Raw genomic sequence first — 18,115 nt, 5'->3', positions numbered from 1 at the left:
CTCTACATCTCCTCTCCCATGCTGTCAAACGCCAAAGAGAACACCCACCTTACAGGGTTCTTTTGAGGATTCAATGAGGTGAAATACGGGTAAATAGTAACTATTAAATACTAAGTAAGTGGTTGTTAGTTGACAATTGTTATATCATTTATTCCTAGAAGTAGAAAGGTGGTAAAATTCTGAGGGTTCTAACTGGGGAGAAGATGATTAATGAGAGAATTTTGAAACTAATGGTGACGGACTTTATGGGATGAGTGGTCCGCTGGGGAAAGCTAATTGAAAAGCAAGAATCAGATGGGTGGAGAATTCTAAAAACAAAAACCTGCTGATAGATTGGCTGAGTGCAAAATTGGATCAACAGATCCAGGTCATTTTAACTCACAATCACAAGCCTAAAGTTATTTAAAAAGGAATAATGCTCAAAATCCTCTGGCAAACATCATTACTAGAGAATTTATTCATACATTTAGGATCAAACACAAAATGTCTTCGCTCTATACAATACCTCACATAGTGTGGCAACTGGAGGGGAACCTAGGGTCCAATCATTATCACCACTGCCCTCCCTACTCACCCCCAAATCTCTCATTTACAGTTGGAGAAACCGTGGTCCAGAAAGGTGAGGCTACTTGTCCAAGGCCACACAGTGGATCAGATGTAAACCCTGAAATTAAAACTCAGATCTCTTAGTCCAGGGGTCCTTCTGCGGTACCAATAGAAAGATGTATCAATGTGAATGAAGATATATTCTCTATAAAGGGGGGGGGGGTAATCAAGTCAGGAGATCTGACCACCAGGACACTGGCGAGTAGGATTGCTATTTTGTCATGAGTTTATAATGTTACTCATATTTGCATGGTAAATAAACATTTGCTGGATCAAACTACTAAAGACTAGTATAAATAATTCCCCAAGTTCAAAACTATAAGTCTTCTAGTGTTTATAAAAACTATAAAACAGAGGAAGAAAAAAGGGGAGGCAGAGAGGCAGTAACATGAGACCCTGTGAGACCTTTCAGAAACCAGGCCTCCCCACTCCCCTTCTGAGGAAGGATCTGGGAAAAAACACCATCTCAGAGATCCAAGAGCCAAGTCACAGCACCCTGACCTTGACGGATATGATCTCTTGGTCTGCTTTAGCAGAAATCAATCCTGTGAAGGGGCACAGGGCAAAGAGAGCAAGTGGCTGCAGCTCGCAGGCATGTCACACAGTCTCTGGTCACACGTCCTTACATAACCTTCCTTGCCCTGCAGCATCTCATTTCAGAGATGGGAAACTAAGGTCCACAGCAAATGCCATGCTTTCTATAAGGTCTCTGGTGAGAACTAATTATGCCTTCCTCTAAACCTTTTATTGTACTTTATTTTGCTTTTTATTTTATGCTGGGAATTCACAAATCTCTCATACAAAACAGATCGTGAGAAGTCAGGACCTAGACCATCTGTTTCTCTGGTGGTGTTTAGCACAACGCTGTGTGTCTACTAAACGTCCAGATTAGAACAAGGTGCTCAGTAAACATACCATGGCAACACGTTTTGTCAGAATCTTTCCTCTTTGGGTCAGAAGAAGGAATGAAGAGCGCCAGGATCTGAATGTAAGCTGCTGTTCAGGGTGGGAGGAACTGTTATCACTTAGCAAGGCTGTCTGAGTTGTGTGTTGTTTCTGGTTTTGGACAGCAGGTCTATATTTAGCCACGCATGCATTGTCCGGTACACATCAGACAGGTCAGCTTTGTTCTTATCTCACCTGCCACACGGACGGCACACCTCAGTTGTGACAGACCTTACTCCTGCTCCTTTGAGAGGGGCTTCGGTTGATTGCGTGTCCCCCCTCAAAGAGTCAATCCACAATTGCAATGAAGCACTCTTGTTGTTAACTTAGGGTCATGAGTACTGACTGTGGGCACTCTGCTAAGAGCTTCAGGCCTGTCAAAAAGAGTGGATCTGGTCCTTGCTCTGTGAGCTTATACTGCAGTTGGGAAGAGCAAGTTTATACTTGGGGCAGCACTTTTCCCTTCCCTCAAGGAACTTTGGGGACTCGTTAGTATTCCCATGGGAATCAATCCATCTAGTGGGCGCCATAAGCTCATCTAATGGGCACCATAAGCCCACATGTCAATGATGCATCTGACCCTTGTGACCTTTCCACAAAAATATCTAAACTATATCACTGTATTTTTAAGCTAACCAACTTCATAAGAGGTAAGCTTCCCCTTCCTTTCACAGTGACTTTCACTAAGAGACAACTGGCTACCAGTGTGAAACACAAGTGTCAGACATTACAATGATGCGAGTTTATCAAGAATCACTACCAGTGGCAATCATCACAAGAACAATCCCCGGAACTGCTCTAGTCTGGATGGTAAGGCTGGGATTCTAAGAGCTCCAGCTTGCCTAGGGAATTATGAGATCCACAACATTACCTGACCCAGAACTGTGGCTGTAGGAGAGACAGAGTGATTCGGGGAAAGGAACGTGGATTTTGAAATCTGAATCTGAGTGTTTTGCTGTGGAACCTAGGAATGGTATCCGAATCTGTGCCCTAATTTGTAAAATTTTTTTTTTTTTTTTTTTGCGTTACGCGGGCGTCTCACTGTTGTGGCGTCTCCCGTTGCGGAGCACAGGCTCCGGACGCGCAGGCGCAGGCGCAGCGGCCATAGCTGACGGGCCCAGCCGCTCCGCGGCACGTGGGATCTTCCCGGACCGGGGCACGAACCCGCGTCCCCTGCATCGGCAGGCGGATTCTCAACCACTGCGCCACCAGGGAAGCCCTAATTTGTAAAATTTTTACGAATAGCTACCTGCAGCGTTGTCCTAGAGAGTCAAGGAATGCCATAGTGTCTGTATATCAGTGCTCCACAAAGGGAACTTCTCCCTTAGCACTCCATCACTGGGGTAACCTGGTGTGTGAACTACATTTGCAGACCTTCAGGGTTTGATTAGAGGCAGGACTGGTACCAGAGCATGCAAATGGATTCAACTGGCCTTTGACTGGTGAGTAGAGGACTGCAGGCAGAGAGCCTGGCAGGACTCAGTTTCCAGTCGGCAGCTCTTTCTCAGACACTGTCTCCAGTCCTGGGGTCACAACAATCTCCTGGCTTCATACCTGTAGCTCCCCTACTCATCTTCCAGCCTTGTGTCTTGATGCCTCAGCAACTCTAGGTTTTTTTCACTGGGATCCAAAAGGGAGAGTTGTTTTTTAACATCCCTAGGACGGCCAGCACACTAAGACCATATGTACATGTATCTGAGTAGGCCTGCCAAGGCGTATTATTATACTAGAACAGGAGTTGGCAAACTAAGGACCGTAAGTCATATCTGGTCGACTGCCTGATTTTATAAATAAAGCTCTACCCCTATTCATGTGCATATTCTTTATGGTTGCTTATATGTAAAGTTGAGTACTTGTGACAAAGAATGTTCAGGTGGTAAAGCCTAAAGTATTGACTATGTGGCCCTTTAGAGAGAAAGTTTGCCAGCCCCCAGACTGCAAGTTCTCCTTCTGGTTTGTACAATCGTGTCCTCTCTCAAAAATCTTAGTACCTAACTTAAGCTGGTCACTAAGGAGACAGAAGCGGGCTGAAACCAAGACCAGTGAATCCCAAACCTATGCTTTGGAATAATCAAGAAGAAGAATCACAGGAAAAGCCAGTTTGGAGAGCCCATGAATATTATTATAAGAAATCATATTCACTTTCATTTCAGCACACCTTGGGCACAAACAACATGCTAGTTTCTAGTCAGCATACAGAATCAAAAGGTACAAGAGAATAACATGATCGACTTGCGTTGACAGGCTTGGGAAACCTTCTTGGCAAAGCCAGAGAAGGTCATCACAAAAGAGCAGAGACAGCAGTGAGTCTCTCTCAGGTCTTCATGCACATGCTGAAGACCCTAAACAGGTATCAAGACAGTGTGAGGCAAGGAACTATATCTAGAATTTCAGGGAATGGGTTAGTAGTTAAGAACATGGATTCTGCATCCATACTATCTGGGTTTGAATCCCAGATCCTTTACTTAGTAGTTGTAAGAACTAGGGAAAGTTACTGAACCTCTCTGTGCCTCAGTTTCTTCACCTGTTAAATGGGAATAATGATAGGTATCTACCTCATAAGATTATATGAGTTAAAATCTGTGAAATGCTTTGAACACTGCCTCTACATGTTAGGCTCTATGTAAACATTACCTCTTACTGTTAGTAGTAGCATATTTAAAGAAACACCTTTATTTTTGAGCACCTCAATAACTTAAGTATAATGCATCTCAAATCAGTAAAATCAGCAAGGTTTATGATAAACATATTAATCACACACAGTAAGAATGTTCCCAAGTTCAGGGAAAATGGAGATAGTATTATTTAGGATGTTTCAGTTTTGGGGAGATAAGAATAGTATGGTATACACACTCAAAGAGCTGCTGTGAAGGTCACAGAGAAGGCTACAACAATTTATTAGCCATACACTTGACAGATAGTTAATGTGTACCAAGCACCATGCTTTAAGTGGATTCTTATATAATCTTCATAATAATATTGTGAAGAATGTCTTGTTTCTATTTTACTGATGCAGAAATTGAGGCTCAGAAAAGTAAACTGACTTTCCTAAGACCATGTTAAGGCTGAACTCATCAGTGTTGTGGATTCATGTATTTATGATTCCAAGACCTATGCTCTTTGCTCTTCATACTAAATTGACCTCCTGAACCGGTGTGTGTGTGTATGTGCGTGTGTGCCTGTGTGTGTATATATACACACACACACACAGCCACACACACACGCATCATACAAGTATAAGATGAAACCTGGGTTTCAATTCTAGCCTTGCCAGTTAGCTGTATGCTCTTGAGCAACTTAGCTCCCCTCTCTTGACCTCCAGACACTGTCATTTGAGGAGTTTGGAACAAAACACTCTCTAAGGGCCCTTCAAGATCTCATATTCTAGAATTTTCTCAGTTTATGAAATCTACTGCCTTCTCTGTCTTGGCTGGGTGTTTCGGCTGTTATGATTCACCAGACATGAAGAATTCGTTCACTGACCTCATCCACAAAAGAAGTGAGGTGGTGGGGAATAAAAGTAAACAATAAATAAATGATAGATATGTAAAATAAAGTTCATATCCTACCTCTTCAGACTAGTTAGATCATTCATTTTCTATTTTTCTTTGCTTTTTAAAAATTGTTCTTTTTCATTGTATACCACTATTTCAATATATAGAATTTTAGACTCTATGTCCTGTTAATAAGGCTAGAATGTTTTTGAAGCTTCTTTTTTTCCCCTCCTCAACAGTGAAGTTCTCAAAACAACATTTGGAAATAAGTTGTAATTTTTTCAACTGTAATTTTATATAACTATTTACAAAGTTATAAACAAAAACTATAACTAAATCATTCATTTGAATCATCATTGGGCAGCCACTATGTGTCTCTACTAATGTGGTGACAGAAAGATCAAAGGGTCATGTTCTCATCCTCAGGTCTCTCACATATCTCCTCTCATTCCCAAACTTTGAGCTCCAGCCTCAGTGAACTATTTCCAGTTCCCTAAGCTTCTGGGAACTTGGAGAAAGCAAGAGAAACCTGAACTTTGAGGTGGTGGATGTGTTAATTACCTGATTGTGGTCATCATTTTACAATGTTTGCATGTATCAAATCATCATGATGTACACTTTAAATATATACAGTTTTCTCAATTATACTTCAATAAAGAGATGGAAAAAAAATATCTGGTGTATTTATTTCCATTTATGTGAGGAAAAAAAAAAGAAGAGAGAAACCTGTAGTAACTGAGAAAATCCTGTATTGATCAGTTTTAACCTAAGTTGATTAGAACTTTAATTTCTATCACTAGCCAGATAGGGGCTTGACATTGAAATTAAATTCAGAAATTGAAAAAAATTTTTTTTTCTTTTCACACTTGAGGTTAACCTCAATTTTTAAAAATTTGCTAGCTATATCTTGGCATATAGTCAGGCACAGTACAGTTAAAAGCAGCAAAACTTGGTGAAAACTGAGGGCCCCAGGACCTGGAACTATACACAGAGGAGGCAGGCAGTCACTGAGAAGGGTTCCAGTGGTTTGGCAGAAAAAAGATAAACTGGAGGACTTGACAACGCTCCTGAGGTCACTGAGAGTTGGGTACGCGGCTTATGCTCTTCTCTGGCACGTGGCCCTAGAACAGGACCCGGCAAAAACAGGTACTCAGTGTGCTGAATGAGTGAACACAGAAATGGAAACCGGGCATCACCCAGAAATGGGGGCAGCTGAGTCCGAAAGGGGGAGGAAGCTGTTTAGGGAAAGCAGAAGTGGAGTTTCTTCAGAAATTCAGGCAGACAGACCACTGGCCACCCGGAAGTCAGCCACTGGGCGGTGGGGCTCCAGCCACTGGCTTAAGGATTTTGGTAAGACTGGGGTCTCTGAGAAGGACTAAATCAAAGCAGGATGGGGTCCAGTCCTAGGTGGAGTCTGATATGACAGTCAGGTTAACAGGGAAATGGCTCAAGAATAGGAAAAGTAGGCAAAGTTCCAGGGCTGACCTTATCTCACACACAAGATGAGGGTCAGAACTGAGCAAAAAGGGTGAAGAATCCCAGAGCCCTGACTCCATGCTGGCATGCAGGGTGGGCCTCAACTTGAAGGTAGAGTCCAAAGGCCTTTGCAGAGTTCAGAATCCTACGCAGAACTGTACATAACTGGATGTTTAATCATAATCAAGAGCTTCAGAGGTCCAAGGTGACCTTACCACAAAATTCAAAGTCCTGATTCTACCTTTAGCCAAAAATAAGTTACCTTGGGCTTTGGAATCTGGTCTGGGACCAATTCAACAATAATTTATTACCCTCCTTCACTAGAGATAATTAGAAATACTCAAAGAACAAAAAAGGGGGAGCATCTCATGGGATGTCTGGGGAACTATCCAAAGCTTCTGGTGTTGAGGAGTTGGGATGAGATACTCTCATTTCTAACAGTCTGTGGGTTTGGCAGGTACATTAGACTTTACGCTGGCTGGCTGGGACGGTGTGGGGGAGTGTCTGGTATACAAGGGAAAGTAGGAAGGAGGATCAAGGCTTAGAATGAAGAGGGTCAGGTTTCTCCCTGTCTCCCTTTCCTCCTCCAGAGGGTCTGGACTTTGCTGCAGGTCAGGGCTGAAGCCTGTTCCAGGACAATGCAAAAGTGTCTGTGGGGATTTTACAGAGTTCATGTCCCAACTCAAAGCCTACTCTCAGGGTGACAAGACCCAGCTGTAGACAAAAAAACAACAAATAAACAAAAGATTAAGGAGGAAGGTCTGATATTTCAGGGTTATTTAGAATACCAATTTTTTTTTAAGGCATGAGGATTTCAGATCTGGCTGGAAACAGGTCTGGATGTTTATTTTCCCCACTGTCTCTGGAAAAAAGGGTGGGTGATTCAGAGAGCAGCCTCCGCCTCTGGGCTGGGGCCCAGATCAGTCTCCACTCTGTTCTTCTTTCCTCCAGGGACCTGTGTAAGCCTGGGGAGAAGCTGCCTATCACCTTCCACATTTGCTCTAAGCTTCCAACAAGGGTCTCCCAGAGGAGTGAGAGATCTGACCTCAGTTAAAAAAAAAAACACCAGAAAACAAAAGGTAGGGGAGGGAACAAGGGAGGAAAAGTTCCTCCCAGGAATGAGAAGAGAGAAAGGGTCAGGTCTCCTAGAAAGGCCTCTCTCCTCCCCACCGTCCTCCACTCCCAGCTTCTCCCCGGCACTCGCACTCACTGCATCGGGGTAGTGGGGGAAGGGACCAAGGTCATCAGAAGGCACCTGAGTGGACTGCCTGTCTCCACCACGGCCCTCCCTGCTGTGAGAAGTCCAGCTGGAATAAGGGGTCCTGACCTTTAAGGCACCAATCATTCTCTCTGGAGAGGAAGGAGCTGTTTGAAGACCCTGCAAACATTCCTCCACTGGAGGTCGAAGATTTCCCCAAACGCATACCTGTGGGTATAGTTTCATCCTGGAAGGGAACCAGGACTTAAAATAATTCTGCTGTTGAGTTACTGGGGAAATTCACGGATTACTAGAAGTGTAAATATTCACAAAATATTTAAAGTAGGGGGCAGTCTCACCCAAAATTTTAGTAGAGAAAAGGTGGGGAAAAGATAAAGAACAGTCGTTTGGAACTCTGGGAGGTCATCTTTCCATAGAGTTAGTCATGCAACTACTGTGAAATTCCTGCCAGGGAGTTTAAGAAGGAAAAAAGCTACAATAATAGACAGGATATGGAGGAGGCTCTGGCCTTAATTTCAAAATCTTCAAGAGTTGCAAACGGGGCTCTGGTGACCTAAACTCCCTGAGCTTTAGTTCACAGTAGTTTGTTGGCTGCTCTGAGATGGATTATGTTATCTTGCTGATTTAGCCATCCGAGATTAATATTAATGTATAGACAGCACTTTCCTAATGTTTAGTTCTCAGTGATATATCAACTTCTTGCTTCTCCTCCTTGCTGGCTATTTTGTGATTTACAAGCAGCCACAGGTCTGTGAAAAGGGGTTCGGATAAATGAGAAGGAGTTAGAGCATACAGCCCTAGGATGGAGTTAAAATCCTTGGATTCTAGATCCGGCAACACTGCTTTCTGGCAATGTCAGTGCCTTTAAACTTCAGCTTCCTTACTTGTGCAATAGGAATAGTGCTAGCAGCCCTGCCTAGCTTATTTTGTTTCTTTATACACAAAGGAGACTGCATAAGTGTTGTGTAGACTGTAAAGTTCTCTAAAAACACCAGATACTTAAATCATATCCTGTTCATCTTGACCTACAGATATAAAAATCATCATTTTCACCAAAAGTATGACACAGAAAGCAGAGAAACAAGCAGCTACTGTTCGCCTATACATTTTCCCAGCTTCCTCCCAACCCCTCTGCAAGGGAGCATAATCTCCATTTTACAGATGATAACACCTCAAAGAGACAGAGTTACTTATTCAACATCCTAGAGCAAATAAACAGCAACAGCTAGGGTGCCTTTCAGAGTGCACGTTAGAGTAAGGGGCTGTGCAGGTCCTGGACCAGCTACTGAATAGAGGGAGGAGGGAGGGGATGAGTGGGAAGGAGAAGCCCTCAGCTTAGAGGATTCAAAGGGGTGAGGGCTTTCCTAACAGTGGATGACTCCTGAGCCCATGAATCATTCATCCATGCTCTGTGCTGGGAGCTGCTTCTTTTTATGTGTGGTACATCTGGTCAGGGACAGCTGCCCACGACGGGGCCATAAATGTGAGGACTTGGACCCGCCTGCTCGTAAACACAGCTCAGAGCAGCCTTCTGCCCCCTGACTTGGGGGACTGAAGGCTAGTTTGATTCCCAGAGGAAGGCGGGGTTCTTACTGTCGCCTGTGCGTACATGTACACACACATACCTCCCAAACAAACAACAAGCAAACTCCATGTATATGATATGAAATCTTGATATTCATTCTTAGAATTGCTTTTCCTTTCTGAGCATGGTGCCTAGTTTCCTTTTGGAAAGAGTTCTCTATCAGGAGGCTGTTTCTTCCACCCTTGTGTTGATATTCAAACTCAGTGTCACTCCTGGTCTGGTCTTGATCCTAGACAGGTTTTATCCTAGGCATTTTTGGCTGGAATACGTGAGGAATTGGAGAGTGGCAGCAGAAAGAAGAAGCTGGGGGTGGCAAGAAGAATTTTAAAAAGACTCCATCTGCTATAGAACTGCTTCCAGCTGAAAGTGAAAAACACAAGTTTTTTTACAGGTCCCATCACAACTCTTTAACGAAAAGAAGGGAAAAAAGGAGTATCTGCTTGAAGGAAGCTCCCCATGGGAAGAATTTTCTACAGAACCAACAGCAAGCAGGGGTATGGACTGCACAGCTCCAGGAGATACCTCTACATAGAATATAATGTGAATATTCCTTGGGGAAATATAAAACTTGAGGGGCTGCCAGTGGTCTAAGGTCTGCGTTGATGAACCCATAGAGAAGCAGAATTATTGAGTGAAAAGAGGATTTTCTCTCTATTTGAAGAAAGGAAACTCAAACCTCAGTCAAGTGACTTGTTCACATCATCCCAGAGTTGTGATGTGACTTCAGGCTTCCTCATCCCCAGCCTACAGACTCACCAATACAGCCTAATGGCTGGATTAAAGCTCTACAAGTTACTAAATTCTTGGAATATTCCAGCCCAGAGATTTCAGCAATATGGGTTGGTGAGGAGGGAAACCTGAGCCAGCTGTAGGACTCTGGTGGAAGGGGTCAAGGAGTGCTTCCAATCTAATACATGGTGTCCACAGGGGCAAAAATATCGGGGCTTAGTTCTGGCAGATTTTCATATTCCAGGAGGTTCAGGACAAAGAGACAGCATATTATAATGCAAAGTCAGACCTAGGTTAGACTAGAATCCTGGCTCCATCATTTTCTAGCTGTGACCTTGAGTCAAAATTGTTGCTACCTCAAAGGATTACTATGAATTTTTAGTGAGAATTTATGTGAAGTCCCTATTTTACATAGAGTAGATGCTCAATACACAGCTCCTATAATTTCCTTTTGTGGCCACTGAAGGTTAGATATCAGTACAGGATGCTCCTCACATAAGGCAGGTGTTGACGCTAACACCCAGGTGATTGGATTGTTCTCAACAAGCCTCAGCAAAAGGAGAGCAGCATTGTATTTAGGAAGAATCTCAAGCAGATGAGAGTTGGAGAGCCCATCTGAACCCAGCCAAAGCTGGGTTCAGAGAAGAGTTTTAGTCCTGGAGTGCTAGGCAGGGAAGAAATAGCACTCAGTTTCTTTATTTGAAAAAAATAGAAACAGTTGATAAAAGTGATTAAATGAAATAAAGTACTTAAGCAAAAGTAGGTAGTCAAATATTAACTTCCTTCCTGCTTTTCCTCAGATCCTGATTCTCAGTGAAAAGAAACACTGACTTGGGTGATTAATCTCTCATTCCTTACCTGAGGGTTTTATAGATATAATATATATACTTTCAAGACAGCTTCTAAATTACAACATAACCTATTATGTGGCTGAATCAATCTTTTTACATACCAGATTCTCCTATGAGAGGGAAGAAAAGGCCATTTGTCTTCATCAGAAAGATCTCACAAAAAATCCTAAATCTCTATCAGAGACAAATAATACCCTTGCTCTGGTAATTAAACCACTAGACATCTAATAAAATAATCCCTTAAAAAAGAAGTTAGAAGTTAAAGGGAATATACTGTTTAATAGACAAAGCTGTTGAAAAATACTGACTTGATTATTTGTCACCCCCTTAATACTTCTACTTTTCTTCCCTCACTGAGATGGTGGTGCATGGGCTGGTGCCTCCATCCTTGGTGACGCCTCTGTCACAGAATTTCCCTATGACTGTCTGGTTATGTCTGTCCCCTCCACCAGACTATGATGTCTGAGGGCTGGAACTCTATGGTTCATCTTTATAGTCTGTAGCCTCAGTGATTATGACAGGGACTCTCATAGAATGAGTGCTCCATAAAAATTTGATGAATGAAAGAGTAAATGAACAATGTATGATATGAATGAACAAATAAATATTCCCACCAAAGAAAGCAAGCCCAGATGATGTAGTTCTACATATTTCAATTTGAATTATACTTAAATTCTATATAGTAAAAGTAGGGATTCAGACAATAATTATTTTTTAAATATGTGATTTTAATATTTGCACCAAGAGTAATTTTTGCTACATCTCAAGGATATGTTTTTCGTGGTAGGAACATCTCTAATCCCACAAGGGAATAGTTCACTTAAAAGCAATTTGCTTTCTGGTTCCTCCTCCACCCCATTATACCTATTTCCTAAAATGCTGACGTATTCCTTGGACTTATTTCTCACATTTATGAAAGCTTTGAGACTAGGGGGTCTATGGGTTCTTTCTCCCACTTAAAAAAAATTCCTTTCTTATTTTCTTCTTCTTGTTTGCATGAGTATTTTATTTCTTTATCAGGAATAAAATAAAATGAAAAATAAAAAAAATCCATAAAGCCTAAAATAACAAAGATTTTTGGGGGAAAACAAAAAATTCCGCACAGGAAGCAAAAATTATACCAAAGAACTTAAGAGTAAAATGGGGGCTCATAATCCTTCCTCAAGGAAGATCACATAATTCCTAGGGCAGGACATCTAGTCCAGGCACAATCAGCTACATAATTTGCAGAGCCCAACACAAACTGAAAATGCAGGGCTCCATGATCAAAAATTAAGAACTTCAACACAGATAAGTGGAAAGATATCTTGTGTTCATGGATTTGAAGAATTTACATTGTTAAAATGTCCATATTATCCAAAACCATCTATACATTCAGTGCAATTCCTATCAAGATTCCAATGGCATTTTTACAGAAATAGAAAAAACAATTCTAAAATTCATATGAAACCACAAAAGATGACAAATAGCCAAAGCAATCTGGAGAAAGAAGAACAAAGTTGGAGGTATCACACTCCCTGATGTCAAAGTATATTACAAAGCTATAGTAATCAAAACAGTATGGTACCGGCACAAAAACAGACACATAGACCAAAGGAACAGAATAGAGAGCCCCTATATATGGTCATTATATGATAAGGGAGCCAAAAATACTCAAAGGAGAAAAGTCTTTTCAATAAACTGTGTTGGGGGACTTCCCTGATGTTCCAGTGGGTAGGACTCCACACTCCCAGTGCAGGGGGCCTGGGTTCAATCCCTGGTTGGGGAACTAGATCCTGCATGCATGACACAACTAAGAGTCCCCATGCTGCAACTAAGAAGTCCACATGCTGCAACTAAAAGATCCCTCATGCCACAACTAAGACCCAGTGGAGCCTAAATAAATAAATAAATTTTAAAAATGGTGTTGGGAAAATTGGATATTCACATGCAAAAGAATGGAATTAAAACCCTATCTTGGTACAGCCACTATGGAGGTTCCTTAAAAACTAAAAAAAGAACTACCATACGACCCAGCAATCCCACTACTGGGCATATACTCTGAGAAGACCATAATTCAAAAAGAGTCATGTACCAAAATGTTCACTGCAGCTCTATTTACAATAGCCAGGACATGGAAGCAACCTTAGTGTCCACTGACAGATGAATGGATAAAGAAGATGTGGCACATATATACAATGGAATATTACTCAGCCATAAAAAGAAACAAAACTGAGTTATTTGTAGTGAGGTGGATGGACCTAGAATCTGTCATACAGAGTGAAGTAAGTCAGAAAGAGAAAAACAAATACCATATGCTAACACATATACATGGAATCTAAAGGAAAAAAATGGTTATGAAGAACCTAGGGGCAGGACAGGAATAAAGATGCAGATGTAGAGAATGGACTTGAGGACACGGGGAGGGGGAAAGGTAAGCTGGGACAAAGTGAGAGAGTGGCATGGACTTATATATACTACCAAAATAGATAGCTAGTGGGAAGCAGCTGCATAGCACAGGGAGATCAGCTTGGTGCTTTGTGACCACTTTGAGGGGTGGGATAGGGAGAGTGGGAGGGAGACACAAGAGGGAGGGGATATGGGGACATATGTATATGTATAACTGCTTCACTTTATTATAAAGCAGAAACTAACACACCATTGTAAAGCAATTATACTCCAATAAAGATGTTAAAATAAATAAAAAACAAAAACCCTATCTTAGGACTTCCCTGGTGGTGCAGTGGTTAAAAATCTGCCTGCCGATGCAGGGGACATGAGCTCGAGCCCTGGCAAGGAAGATTCCACATGCTGCGGAGCTACTAAGCCTGTATGCCACAACTACTGAGTCTGCGCTCTAGAGCCCGCGAGCCACAACTACTGAGCTTGCGTGCCACAATTACTGAAGCCCATGAGCCTAGAGCCCATGTTCCGCAACAAGAGAAGCCACCGCAATGAGAAGCCTGTGCACCGCAACAAAGAGTAGCCCCCACTCACCGCAACTAGAGAAAGCCCACATGTAGCAACAAAGACCCGATGCAGCACAAAATAAATAAAACAAACAAAAAACCCCTATCTTACACAATGCATAAAAATTAACTTGAAATGGATAAAAGATGTAAGACCTGAAACCATAAAAATCCTAAAAGAAAACACAGAGGAAAAGTTGACACTGGTCTTGGCAATGATTTTTTGTATATGACTCCAAAAGCACAAGCAAGAAAGGCAAAAGTAAATAAGTGGGACTACATTAAACTAAAAAGCTTTTGCACAACAAAAGAAACAATCAATAAAATGAAAAGGCAACCTAAGGAATGGGAGAAAATATTTGTAAACTTCATATCTGATAAGGGATTAATATCAAAAATATATAAGGAACTCATATAACTCAATAGCAAAAAGTCAAATAACCTGATTAAAAAATGGGCAAAGAACCTGAATAGACCTTTTTCCAAAGAAGATATTCAAATGGCAAACAGCTACCTGAAAAGGTGCTCAACATCACTAATCATCAGGGAAATGTAAATCAAATCAAATCAAAACCACAATGAGATATCATTTCACACCTGTTAAATAGCTATTGTCAAAAAGATATGAGGTAAGTATGAGCAGAGATGTGGAGAAAAGGGAACCCTTGTGCACTGTAGGTGGGAATATAAATTGGTATAGCCACTATGCAAAACAGTATGGAGTTTACGCAAAAAATTAAAAATAGAACTACTGGGGCTTCCCTGGTGGCGCGATGGTTGCGAGTCCGCCTGCCGATGCAGGAGACGCGGGTTCGTGCCCCGGTCCGGGAAGATCCCACATGCCGCGGAGCGGCTGGGCCCGTGAGCCATGGCTGCTGGGCCTGCGCACCCGGAGCCTGTGCTCTGCAACGGGAGAGGCCACAACGGCGAGAGGCCCGCGTACCACACAAAAAAAACCCCCCCAAAAACCAAAAAAACACTTATGGATATATCACTGAAGGAATTGAAATTACTATCTGGAAGAGATATCTACTCACTCATGTTCATTTCAGCATTACTTACAGCAGGCATGACATGGAAACAACCTAAAGGTCCACTGAAGAATGAATGGCTAAAGAAAATGTGACTATATATTTTAAAAATCACATTTTATATATATATATATATATACACACACATACACATTCTATAAACACATACACACACATATAAATACATATATATAGTGTATATATATATCTATATATACATATATAAAATTCAGCCATAAAATGAAGGTAATCTCACCATTTGTGACAACATGGATGAACCTTTAGGACGCTAAGTGAAATGTCAGACAGAGAAGGACAAAAACTGTATAGTCTCACTTATATGCAGAATCTAAAATAACCAGACTCATAGAAACAGAGACTAGATTGGTGGTTTTCAGGGGCAAGGGTGGGGCAGGGGAAATGGGTAAGGATCAAAGGGTACAAACTTCCAGTTATATAATGAATAAGTCTTTGGGATGTAATATACAGCATGGTGACTATAGTTAACAATACTGTAACAAATGTATACTTGAAAGTTGCTAAGAGAGTAGATCTTAAAAGTGCTCACTACCCACGCACTCTGTCACATGGACATTTGGGTTGTGTCCAGGTTTTGGTTATTATGAATAGCGTTTCTATGAACATTCGTCTATAAATTTTTGTGTGAACATGTTTTCATTTCTCTTGAGTATATGCCTAGGAGTGGAACTGCTGGATCATAGGTTTAAGGTTTTAAAAAACTGACACACTGTGTTCTACAGTAGCTGTACCATTTTACTTTCCACCAGCAATGTATGAGGTGGGATGTATGAGCAATGTACATTTCTCCACATTCTTGCCAACAGTTGTTCATTGTCCATATTTTGATTACAGCCATCCTAGTGGGTGTGAAGTGCTTGTGGTATTGCTTTGCATCTTCCTAATGATTAATGATGTTCAACATCTTTTCATGGGCTTGCTGGTCATTTGTACATCTTCTCTGGAGAAATGTCTATTCAGATCCTTTGCCCATTTTTAAATGAGGTCATTTGTCTTTTTCTTGTTGTTATTGAGTTGTAAGAATTCTTTTTATATTCTAGATATTAGACCCTCATCAGATATGATTTGGAAATAATTCCTCCCATTCCGTAGGAGGAATCTCTTAAAACTATTGATTCCTCAGCCCTAAGCCAGATCTACTGAATTAGTACCTGTAAGTTAGATAAAAGTTTTTAGGGTGATTCTGATGAGCCACCAGGTTTGTGGACAAATAATCCAGACCAGAGCTTCTCAAACTTTAACGTGCATACAAATCCCCTAGGGATCTTAATAAAATGTGGATTCTGAGGGAAATAGAAAAATTCACTAGAATACCACAGTAATAATGGTTGTAAACACGATCCACTGATAAATGCTAAAATTAGTGTGCAGAAGTTTAAGGAGAAATTGGATATTTGCACATGATTAAAGTATTTCCTCCAAAATATTTGTTAATTACATAAGCAAAGACAGTAGTTTTACAGTGTTGGAACTTGGCAGATACTACCTTAATCAAGTGATCAAGGTTAACATGACCAGTAATAAGACATATTGACACCACGTGCCCCCTGATACAATGTGCAGAGAAAGGCACATCACCTCTGTGGTCGTCTCCCCAAAACTTCAATCTAATCATGAGAAAACACCAAATGGAGAGACATTCTACAAAAATACTTAACCAGTACTCTTTAAAAGTGTCAAGGTCAAACAAGACAAGACAGACTGAGGAACTGTCACCACAGATTGGAGGAGCCCTAGAGACAGAACCACCAAATCTAATATGCCATCCTGGATTGAATCCTGAACAGAATAAAGACACTGGTGAAAAACAGGTGAAATCCCAATACACTGCAGTTAACAGTACTGTACCAATCAATGTTAACTGCTCAGTTTTGACCACTATACCTGGTTAAGCAAGATGTTAACATCAGGGAAAGCTGAATGAAAGATATATGGGAACTTGCTGTACAATTTTTGCAACTCTTCTGCAAGTCTAACATTATTTCAGAATAAGAAGTTTTAAATATATGCAGATTCTGATTCTGTAAGTCTGGGAGGAAGTCTTCTGCATTTCCAACAAGTTCCCAGGAGAGGTTGACGCTGCTGGTCCACAAACCCCACTCTGAGCAGCAAGAATCTAAACCAGTGGTTCTCAAACTTAACTGTGCATCAGATCACCTGGCAGGCTGATCAAAACACAGATTGCTGGGCTCCACGCCCAGAGTTTCTGATTCAGTAAGTCTGGAGTGGGGCCCAAGAATTTGCATTTCTAACAGATTCCTAGATGAGGATGATGTTGCTGATGAGCTAGGAATGCTTTTTGTTTTTAAAGGGCTGTAAAAAATTTAGAAAACAGGTATATGAATCAGAGACTGTATGAGGCCTTCATTTATGTACAGAGAATGGATGCTGAGGCCCAGACCCTTGCTACTTAGAATGAAGTGTTCAAAAGACACTAATGCCTAGGTCCCACCCCTGAAGTTCTTAGTTAACTGATTTGATATGGGTCCTTGGCATCAGCATTTAAAAAATGTTCCTCCACTTCTGATATGTAACCAGGTTCAGGAAACTACTAATTTAGGCTCTCCATCCGCCTCAAAAAAACCCTACTCCTCAATCATCCCAGAGTTGAGGATGAGCCCCAACAAATGTCAAAGAACATTTCTGCAATTTAAAACTTATTTTAAAAAGTTGAGCTACCCTTTTTTTTTGAAGGCTAACAAAACCCAACACAAATCAGAATTCTCCCCCCACCCTTGACTGTCCCTTCCCAAGTAAATATAATGAACACTGGATTATACATCAATAATAATCACAAGGGATCCCAAACCTCCCCCTGCCAAAAAAAAAGTGGCAAGGACAACTGTGCAGGATGGTCTGAAATAGATGGCAGGAACGGACAGAGATGGATCAGAGAAGGGATAAAGGTGTGAGTTGCCCTATGGGATGGCTGACAGTTAACAGGCCACAAAGAGCTAGAGAGTTGAGGGAAGGGGAGAAAGGTGCAGACCTGAGAAACGTGGTGGCATGGAGGTACTTGAAGAAACACCATCAAGTACCTTGAGCTTCATCATAACCCCAACATATCTGTTTCCCACTTGAGCATATTTAGTGCTAGCAGGCCCCCTAATATTTGGCGAACCCCTTCACACTCTTACCCTTTGCCTATTACTCCTCGGCCACAGAGGAAAGCCTTTAGCTACAGGTTGTTCT

At 41.5% G+C, this 18,115-nt stretch overlaps 1 protein-coding gene across 1 annotated transcript in view; it reads right to left on the bottom strand.

Annotated features, from left to right (window-relative positions):
- Positions 1 to 18,115, bottom strand: part of GAB2 (GRB2 associated binding protein 2) — a 185,537-nt gene that overhangs the window by 34,168 nt on the left and 133,254 nt on the right. The window lies entirely within an intron of this gene.

This window comes from Kogia breviceps, chromosome 7, assembly GCF_026419965.1.
Source record: "Kogia breviceps isolate mKogBre1 chromosome 7, mKogBre1 haplotype 1, whole genome shotgun sequence".
Taxonomy (NCBI): Eukaryota; Metazoa; Chordata; class Mammalia; order Artiodactyla; family Physeteridae; genus Kogia; species Kogia breviceps.
The sequence above is the reverse complement of the archived record's forward strand: the minus strand, read 5'-3'. Positions and strand labels throughout refer to the sequence as shown.